Below are 10,159 nucleotides of genomic sequence, written 5' to 3'. Positions count from 1 at the left end.
CTGACGTCAGCTGAGAGGGATCAGCGGCAGGAACCCGAGGGAATGATCCTGAGACACACCGGGACCGGGGCCCCTCCCACGGACAGGTGGAGGGGACAACGAAGACCAGTATCAGATCAGCAAAACAAACTAGAAACTAGTAAAAGTTACATGAATGCGTAATGAGTAAACTTTAAACTACGCGATTTAATTTAATTCGGACTGCATAAACCTCACATATATCCTGAGCAACATATAAATAAACCTTTAATTGAAAAACTTTTTTTTTTGTAGTAAATCCACCTGAACTTACCCTGAGTTTAAAAGGAGAGGTTTAGAAGGCAGAAAGAGGCGCAAGCGAAACAGGGTGCTTAAGATGAAGTGTTATACTGACATCTGGTGGCGGTAAGGCAAAGTGTTGCTCGATAAATGTTGAAGATAAAGCACACGCTGTTATTCCAGACCTGTCATAGCTGGTCAACGTAGAAGTTATGTTTTCAGTCAAACTTACACCATAATACTTTTCACATGTCTAATCAGTCATCTGACTAATCAGAAGACACCATATTAAGAGTTGGTATGGAGAAAAAAATAATGAAATCTGAGGCTTTTCTACATTGTAGAACATAAAGAAATGAAAGATATGACAAAAATGACTTTAATAGCTGCATATTCTGGATTCCTGCATTTTGAATGTGGGTTTATTTACAGCCCAATTTAGTCTTTGAGGTTAATAAAATAAATAAAAGTCGCATTATTTTCATTACAAACAGTTTTATGTATCACACATCTGGAAACAGCTATGCCTTTTAAACTGGCAAAACACAAATTCAGTGTTTTCTTCTTGAGCGCACAACAAATATACGGCACTGCCAGCAGAGGGAGGCCTCGTCTTACATTACAAATGTTTGATTCATTAAAATTCTGTGCTTTTGTATGCGTTTAGAGCTCTCTCGTTAGGTTTTACTGATATATCAATAAATAATTACTATAAATCACATGGACAAACTAACTACAATTTTATGTCTGGATAATTATACCTGAACATTAGTAGATATTTTTGAGTCATTAAAAAAATTAAACAAAAAAAAATGCAAAGGCAGACTCATTTCATAATCACAACATGAATAAAACACTTCTAACCAGCCCCGCTCTATTTGAGGATGGCTTTTCTGTTCCTGGCTGAATCCATGCCAGTCTCTGCTCATATCGCTGCTATTTAACAGACTGTGCCGGCTTAGCCCCCTCTCTGGACCCTCAGTAAAGTGCCTGCTGATTGGTGCGCAGAAAACAGCAACCATGGCAACCAGCTGTTTGGCAGTTTCTCTGTTGGAGGAGATGTGGAGGGGGCGCGGCTGGGGGGGCACATTAGCCTATAGGTATAATCACATACTGACAGACAGACATATAAACACACTTCTGGCCGCTTCTGTGGTGTTTGTGAGGGTGAGAGCTGCAGCATCATTCTTTCCAGCTATCTGGTAGCTATATTTATCCAAGAGGTTTGACCCAAGACGCTCAACAGCCTGTTTTTGTTTTCAGTCTACCACACAAAGGCACCACATGCATCTCTTAAATTACTGTTTAAGTCATGATGTCTGATTTATTTAGCTTGTGTCCTGCTTTTCTCAGAGCCCTGAAAAGCCAGTATGGGATGGGTGGTGTTCAGGGTCATGTGTCTTTGACTGTGTTCACATGTGTATGACAAAAGCACCTGAAATTGTTTAACCTTCAGATTCTCCCTACATAGAAAAATGACTCTGATTGCTCATTCACATGCATCCTGCTTCCCTAAAGAGCGGGGGACATAAAGGATTGGGTATGTATGTCTGCGTGACCTAAATGTGGACAAGATTTGAAGCGACTGGTTCATTATAGACGTTCACACTTAGAGATGCTGATCCTCTGTTGATTAATTCTCATGGCTCTTCATCCACGGCTGTAATCAGCTAAGGGTGGCTGCTGGGAAATAAGTAGATCGAGGAACCGATTAATGCAGAGGACAAGCTTTTGCCTGTCATTTTGATTCATTTGTGGTCCTATGTGTTTGTGTGTGGATATAGAGCCAGTAACATCAGGGTGGTAGTCAGATCACTTTCTTGATTAATAAGTTTGATTTAAGCGGAAGAATCAACAATCCAGAACAAACAGAAGACGCATAAAGACCCATGGTTTTTGATATTTCTTTATTTTCTGCCACATAAGCGACAGTCAACATAAAATCTGAAAAACACGTCATCTACTGCTTTTGTTCAAGTTTCAAAATTGACTTTGCCTAATTAAAGCTGTGTAACCCTGTGAATTAGCACACACAAGTCCTTACACGGACCTTGAATGTTCAACATTTGACAGAACGGTTTGACTTATAGTGACAATATATGTTTTTGATGGTCCTTTGACAAGGACAACTTCACTTAACCCAAGCTCCTTTGAATTAGTCATCATGCCACAACACTGTGCTACTTTTCCATTTGTATTTACAACCGAATGAGTCACTAAATAATGAGGTACCGGTAACTGCAGTTCTGAGTACAGGTGAAGTCAGTGTTGCACTTCTACGAAGTGCTGAGAATCTGGGATGTTATGAGGTAAACAATGCAAAAGCTGCATAAGTTTATTTCAAACCAGTTGGCAGAGAAATGCTCCTGTGTTGAGGATAGTAACACATCACAACCTACAAAACACTTAACAGATTAGCAATGGACACTCATAGCTTAGCTGTGAATTTTCACACAGCTCCCATAATTATTTTCTTGTTTGTAGCACCGCTGTGATTTTTTTCAAAGCTTATTGTTTGAAACCTGTTGGTTGTAAAGTGTCAGACAGGAAATATATTATCACAGAGAGGGGCTATGATGTCATATAGCTCCTTGGTTGTGCTTGAAACAACTACTTTATGTGGCATGTATTTACCTGTTTAACACAGATAATACATAATGTATAAACATTTCTTTACTTAAGTGAGAATCGACTCATACAATATTTATAGAAAGCAGTCTTTGTCCAAGGAAAGGCTCTTACAAACCTTAACGAACTTTTTAAAAATGTAAATAAAAACAGAATGCAGTAAACTGAATATCTCACAAATCCATATTTTATTTGATTGGGGCGCTTACGCTTCCCAACCCCCTGAGCCACGGTCGGGAAGCGTATCTGTAACCGGAAGGTCGCCGGTTCGATCCCCGGGCTCTCTGTCCTGGTCGTTGTGTCCTTGGGCAAGACACTTTACCCTACCGCCTACTGGTGTTGGCCAGAGGGGCCGATGGCGCGATATGGCAGCTTCTGTCAGTCTTCCCCAGGCTACGGTTGTAGCTGTGGCTACGGTTGTAGCTTGCCTCCACCAGTGTGAATGTGAGAGTGAATGAATAGTGGCATTGTAAAGCACTTTGGGTGCCTTGAAAAGCGCTATATAAATCCAATCCATTATTATTTGCAACAGAACATAGACAACATATTAAATATTTAAACTGAGAAAATGCACTATTTTAAGAGAAGAATTGGCTCATTTTGAATTTGATGGCAGGAACACATATCAAAAGCATCACGTCTTCCTTAAACAACAGTCAAAAATCATCTAGAATCCAAGGAGAGCAGCTGTTAGACCTTTGAGAGAGGAATAACGTCCCATTCTTGTCTGATAGAGGATCCTACCTGTTCAAGGGAGAGGGCTGTTACACTCAAAACACAAACGAGATCAACAAAGCCAACCGATATTACAAGGACCACGACATGCATACAGGTTTTGCATCTTTAAATGTATAAACTTCTCAAACCTTAGCAAATTTAATCGAATATTTAATAATGTTTTATTGTTTTCTACTATAATATTTTCAAAACGTGTTACCCAGATGGTAACAATGTAAGATATTTACAACAGAACCATGGCACGTATGCCATGGGAAGCCTTATGGGTGCACAAATTAGTGTGTGTGTGTGTGTGTGTGTGTGTGTGTGTAGGTGTGTGTGTGTAGGTGTGTGTGTGTGTGTGTGTGTGTGTGTGTGCACTCCTTGCACTCCTAGATTTTTAACTCATGCCTTTTGCAAATCTTTGTAGAGGATAGTGAAGTCACGCACACCTTTGCAACAAAGCACATTACTGTAGCAGTGTAATTGATGTTTTCTTGGAATATACTTTGACATTGCTGCAGTTTCATAACTGACATGAAAGCACATGATTGACCATTAATTACTTCTACTCGGATATCAGTGTTACCTTTGACTTGTTTTTTTGTTTTTTTTCACTTTTGGCTCATGTGACTTTTAAGTCACCATCTGCCTCTTTGTGTCTGGCGCTGCTTTTTCTTCAGTCACTTTATTCTCATTACTTTTGTAGAAACGGGCAGAGAGACAGGACCATCTCTATATAGTAATAAACTATTTATGACACTTGCAAAGCAAGTTTAAGCAGGTTTAAGTAGCTCTGCTGCTTTAACTTGCCATGGGACAACTATGCTGTTGTTTGTTGGCCATTGTCTGAATTATGAGCAAATGTGGGTCAATCTTATTTTTTTCCCTTTGATTAAATATTTTTCTTTGATTGTTTTTTCTAATATTGCTCTTTCAGATTGAATGCTATTGCTGTTATTTGTGCACTTGTAATGATGCACTAAGCACGTATTCTACCTGGTTTGCTTAATGAAAATAACCTCTTTATTTGTCTCTATCTCTACATAATTCACTAGAAACAGATGGCATCATGAAGAATGATCTGTCCTCCCTCCTGTGGATAGACAGATCACCCACCAGAATCCCCCCTACGTTGTCTAAATAGACTTGGCCTGCCTGAGTGTGCGCACACACGTTCACGGGGTGGGTGGAGGGTGGGGGGGGGGGGGGGGGGGGTTGCGTTCTCATATGTTTATGAGAACTTTTACAGCTGACCAATCCCAGCCCTCTGAATGAAAGGGCCAATCGCAACAAAGAAAACAAGCCTAAAAAAACAAACACAAACAGGCCAGCAGACATATGGCTTCTAAATAGTGCTATTAAATCTAAATCCTTGACTTAATCCTCTGGGTAGTCGCAGAAGTATTGTCTATACTGCGTTTATAACAGCAGTGTTTATCATTAAATATTCATAATACTCCTCCATGATGTTAATATCTAGCGGTATACGTTCTAATCAATTGCAGGAGATGCACAAATGAGCATAAATGATCTCCATAATTATGTCAGACATCTTGAGAGTCTGTCTGCTAAGTTATTATTAATGCACAATAACATTTTCACTCTCATCATTCTACAGAGGAGTATACACTTACCAACTTCCTTTTAGCTCCAGAACTGCCTTAATTCTTTCAACATGGTGGTGAGCACATTCCTCACAGATTTTGGTTCATATTGACCTGATAGCATCACACAGTTGTTGCAGATTTGCTAGCTGCACATTCATGATGTGAATCGATATCTGTGACCAGTGTTGGTCAAGTTACTTGAAAAACGTAATCAGTAACTAATTACTGATTACTTCCCCAAAAAAGTAATCCCGTTACTTTACTGATTACTTATTTTCAAAAGTAATTAATTACTTAGTTACTTAGTTACTTTTTAAAAACACGATTTACAACCTGAATAGGTGATAAAGCAATAGATCTTTCAGCCCAATTCTACTTTTTCTGCATAATCCATCATACAAAATGTAATCAAATGGAAAAGTCTCTTTTTAAAACTTGTTTTATCAGTTTTAATCTTTTAACTTTATGCATCAAGCAAAAATTAAATTATCCAACATTCACTGACTGGAAGAAATTAGTTTAACATTTAAACCTATTTTCTGCACATTCCAGCACATAAAATAAAATATTTTTTTGTGTTTACACTCTCTCTTTCAAATAGATGCAATTAAAACACAGCAGAAAATAAATAAAGTCAAAGACTAGCAGTCCTGTTGCTCTATTTTCACCTGTAAAGCAGGAGCGGGATAGGCGGAAGTTAACCCTGGTGCAGGTGTGCTGCAGCGGTCAGTGGAAGAATCTGCGAGTTTCTCTGTGAATTTCCCATTACGTCGTTGCGCACTCGGTGCTTGTTTAGGGGTTTTTTTCACTGTAAAAAGAAGTTTTCTTCCCACGCACAATGGACGCTAATGTTTTTGTCACTTTTTATGAAATAAACTCAAAATAAGGTCAGTACTTCCACGCTTTAAACGCTGCACTCTCATACTCTCTCCTGCACTTGATATATTATCCATTGTTGATCTGCACACAGCTGTTGTCACAAACGTCGCACTTGCTTACGTCACTGTCATGAGACACTCTCGCAAAAAAATCACGGTTTTAGTAACGCAGTAACGCAGCGTTCCTACGGGAAAGTAACGGTAATCTAATTACCGTTTTTGCAACAGTAATCCCTTACTTTACTCGTTACTTGAAAAAAGTAATCAGATTACCTGCCCATCTCTGTCTGTGACTGTGGAGGTCATTTGAGTATGCACGCTGCAGCAGAAACTGAGAATCATTATTCATTTTCAAAACATTTCTTTAGGTTTAGTGAATTCTAGAGCCGTTATTTCACATAACAGACATCAAACTGATTTGAACCTAAATGGAGGGAACGATTACTCATAAGACAGCTCAAACAGAGTGTTTTTTTTAATTGTTTTATTCCGTTTCTCTGCTTGTGTTCTACGTCAAGTCATGTACATTCATTCAGAGTTACAGTTAATTATATTAAGTATACTCTTAATATTATTTTATTGACAGTGATGTTCAGTTAGCTAAGTTACATCATAGAAACATCCTCCAAATAGTTGCTTTTTACGTTGATACTATGAGTACATTTCAAATCCTGTACTTTTTTTGAACTTTTACTCAAGTAAAGGTGTTGAATCAGTATTTTAAGTTTTATCAGAGTATTTTTAACGCAACTATTTCTGCTTGTAATAAAGTGTTAGAGATGTTCTTCTGAATGCCTTGGTTGTAATGAATGCTTATTTGAGCTGCTGTTACCTTCCTATCAGCTCCAAGCAGTCTGGTCAGTTACTCTGACCTCTGGCACAACTTCCGCTTCTTCAAAACGTCTGCTCACTGGATGTTTTCTCTTTTTTTGACCTTTCTCTGAGACGGATGTGTGGGAAAATCCCAAAAGATTAACAGTTTCCGAAATACCCAGACCAGCCTCTCTGGCATCACCAACCATGCCGTATTGAAAGTCTCTTAAATCACCTTTCTTCCTCATTCTGACAGCTTGATTTGAACTTCAGCAGGTCATATTGATCATGTCAACATATCTAAATGCATTTGGTTGCTGCCATGTGATGGGCTGATCAGATATTTGGGTTAATGAGCAGTCAAAAAGATGAATATAATAAAATGGCTGGTGATTATTTTTAAATGTCTTTTCCGCAAAAGCATTCGTTGCAGTTAACACCACTTTTTCTATGTTAGATATATTTAGATATTGCATGTTTAACACAGCCGTAAAACCTTAAATGTAAAATATACTCAGATATACAAATTGGCCACTTTGGAAACTGTGTTTATTTATTTTTTTTAAATATACTTGGGCAAAATACTGAATCACAACAAAACTGCTCTTGTGTGTAATCTGAAAAAATGTGATCAAGAAGACAAACCAACAAAACGCTGTATGAATTTCTGCTCATTCGACCTGTAGGCCAAAGTGGGAAGTGTAAAGCAAGAAATAAGGCATGGGAAGGTTGCAAGAACTTCAATTTCATCCATTAAGTACGTCTGACTGATAATGCTTCTGTGCATATATTGAATTTTAACTACTTTTCAGTACTTTTTTAAGTATTTCAGACTGTTGCATTGGTATTTCTTCTAAAAAACATTGTGTAAGCATTACAGTGGTGCAGTTATTAGCATTGTTGCATTGATGCATGGTTTTGAGTTTGAACCTCTTGCTGGCTACACTTGGGGGGTTTTCCTTTCGGTACTCCAGCTTCCTCCAACCAAAGATGCATCTTCATTTAGCAGTTAGAAAATGGGTGATGACTCTCCTGCCATCCCCTAATATACAGTGGATACTATTTTTTCTTTATACTAATCTCATCTATACCAGCTAATGTATTTTGAACCTACTCTTAGTAAAACTGGTGCACATGTACAACAGCAGGTCATACTCATTCAGCCAAATCAGCTCTCTGTATTTGCCTTGAGCCATAGTAGTAGTAATAGTAGTCACAATGCACAACATTAATATTTCAAACAAAGTCTGTGTCTGTGCACACTCATGTTTTTTATGCTTAAACAACAAGAGTTGTAACATTTTATTGGAGTGGAAAGTCGAATGGACGTGGTGTAGTGAAATTAAAGAGTTTTCCCATAACATGCATTGCAGGAGTTACCACGCACACACATGCAGACTGTGTAAGTGGAACACATGCATGTGTGTCATATAGTATTTATAAAGTGCAGAAAGGAGGTTGTTCTCAGAGATTTGGTTGTACTTACTGTTGAAGAAGAATAAAATATTCAGTAAGCATCCAAAAGTTACTCACATTGAGACATCACTATCTAAGCCTCTTTGTGCATTTCTTCTTTTTAACAGGGTTATTGTGCATCAGTTAATCACGGTAATGACAACAAGAGAAACCTGCATGCTGTGCCCTCTTTGCACAGAATGCTGGTCTAGTGTGCAAAGGATGATGGAGAGTCATGAGGGCAACAGAAGAAAAAATCAACCCCCATTTTCGTACTCCCATTCGGTGGAATAAATGATGCTGTATGACTGAATTGCCTGTCATGTCAATGAATGAACAGGCTACAGCGGCGTTACTCCCTGCACCAGCATTTCTCTGATGGTGCTGTTAGGTTCCACAGCAGTGGGTACACGATGGGATCTATCTTCAAGCTGTGGAGAATTGTGTCACTCCATCTCCCATCTCTTGCTCCACTGCCCTGGCTATCTATCTTTTTATATTCGTAACATTTTCCCCTTCTTTTCTTTGTGAAATGTTTGCATGAAAGACTACCGAATCCACAGAGGAGAAAGGGGAGGGGGAACGTAGTGAAGAAGAAAGAAAGGTAGAAGAAATTATATGATCAACAGAGAGAATGGCAAATGGGAAGAGGGGGATGGGAAGACTACAGGAGGGTCTTTACAGCAGGAGATATACTGCACTGTATTCTGTTGTACGACTTGAAATGCACTCCTCAGAAAACACAATCTGGCAGCAGCTCGCCGGAATGACACATCCTCCTGCTGGTGTCGTTTAATTTCATACATCCATACAATTTCCCTGTTTGTGTCAAACAGCTGTCTTCCTTTCACATCAGCGTTAATATCGCAAAACGACGTGACCAACAGCAACTTGTGAGCACCGTGCTGCTGTGAGATTTGCTGGTGTGCAGCCAGTTGACTGAACCGGGCAGGCTGACTGGCAGGGAGGGAGCTCCTGTCTTTAACTATTCTCCTCACATTCACCTTGCAGTCCCAATTATTCAAGGCAGCGTGCACTAGCACTCTCTGCCAGCCAGCCCCAGCTGTGAAAAGTGGGTCATGGAATTAAAGGCACACACACACGTGCAGCAGCACCAGCAATGCATGTGCAATTCTTGTTCTTGCAGTGAAATCCAGAGTGGCTGCTTAGAAACATGTTTTAATGATTCAAAAGACCTTCATTGTCACGGTCTTTGCCACAAAAAAAAGCTGTTTTAACATTCATTAAATGTGTCTCTCTGGCCTCTATTCTTCCACCTGACTTTCCTTCAGAAACAAAATATACAAGCTGAGTGAAGGCATGCTGACATGTTCCCCCCAAGATCATTGCAATGATCCATGTGTAGACTCTTGCAGATCCCTTTTAAACAGCAGCTTTAAATCTGTCTCTTATATCAATGAACATTTTCTACCTAGCAACAGTGTACAGTAGGCCAGTGGGCCAGTCCATATGGGGCTAGACGTGCTGCAGAGAAAGGCTACTCGTGCGCACATTGAGCAATAATGTCATACCCTGATGAGCCCTTTACAGAGTCAGACAGCGTGCAGGCGTGTCCTACTAAACTACTGCCACACTATAAGGCATTGAAGGGGAGCACATTGGGCACCGCGATGCTCTCATATGCCCCCACGGTTCTGTGACAGAACTCTCAGATCTCAGCACATAATGCATAATGACATGGACACGCACAGATGCACATGTACAAATATAAATGGGCATCATAAATATGGAAGGACCCTCCTGCCTGGTTTAGGGAGATAACATCTTGTAGACAATACC

This window comes from Neolamprologus brichardi, chromosome 15, assembly GCF_056152115.1.
Source record: "Neolamprologus brichardi isolate AB-2024 chromosome 15, ASM5615211v1, whole genome shotgun sequence".
Lineage (NCBI taxonomy): Eukaryota > Metazoa > Chordata > Actinopteri > Cichliformes > Cichlidae > Neolamprologus > Neolamprologus brichardi.
The sequence above is the reverse complement of the archived record's forward strand: the minus strand, read 5'-3'. Positions refer to the sequence as shown.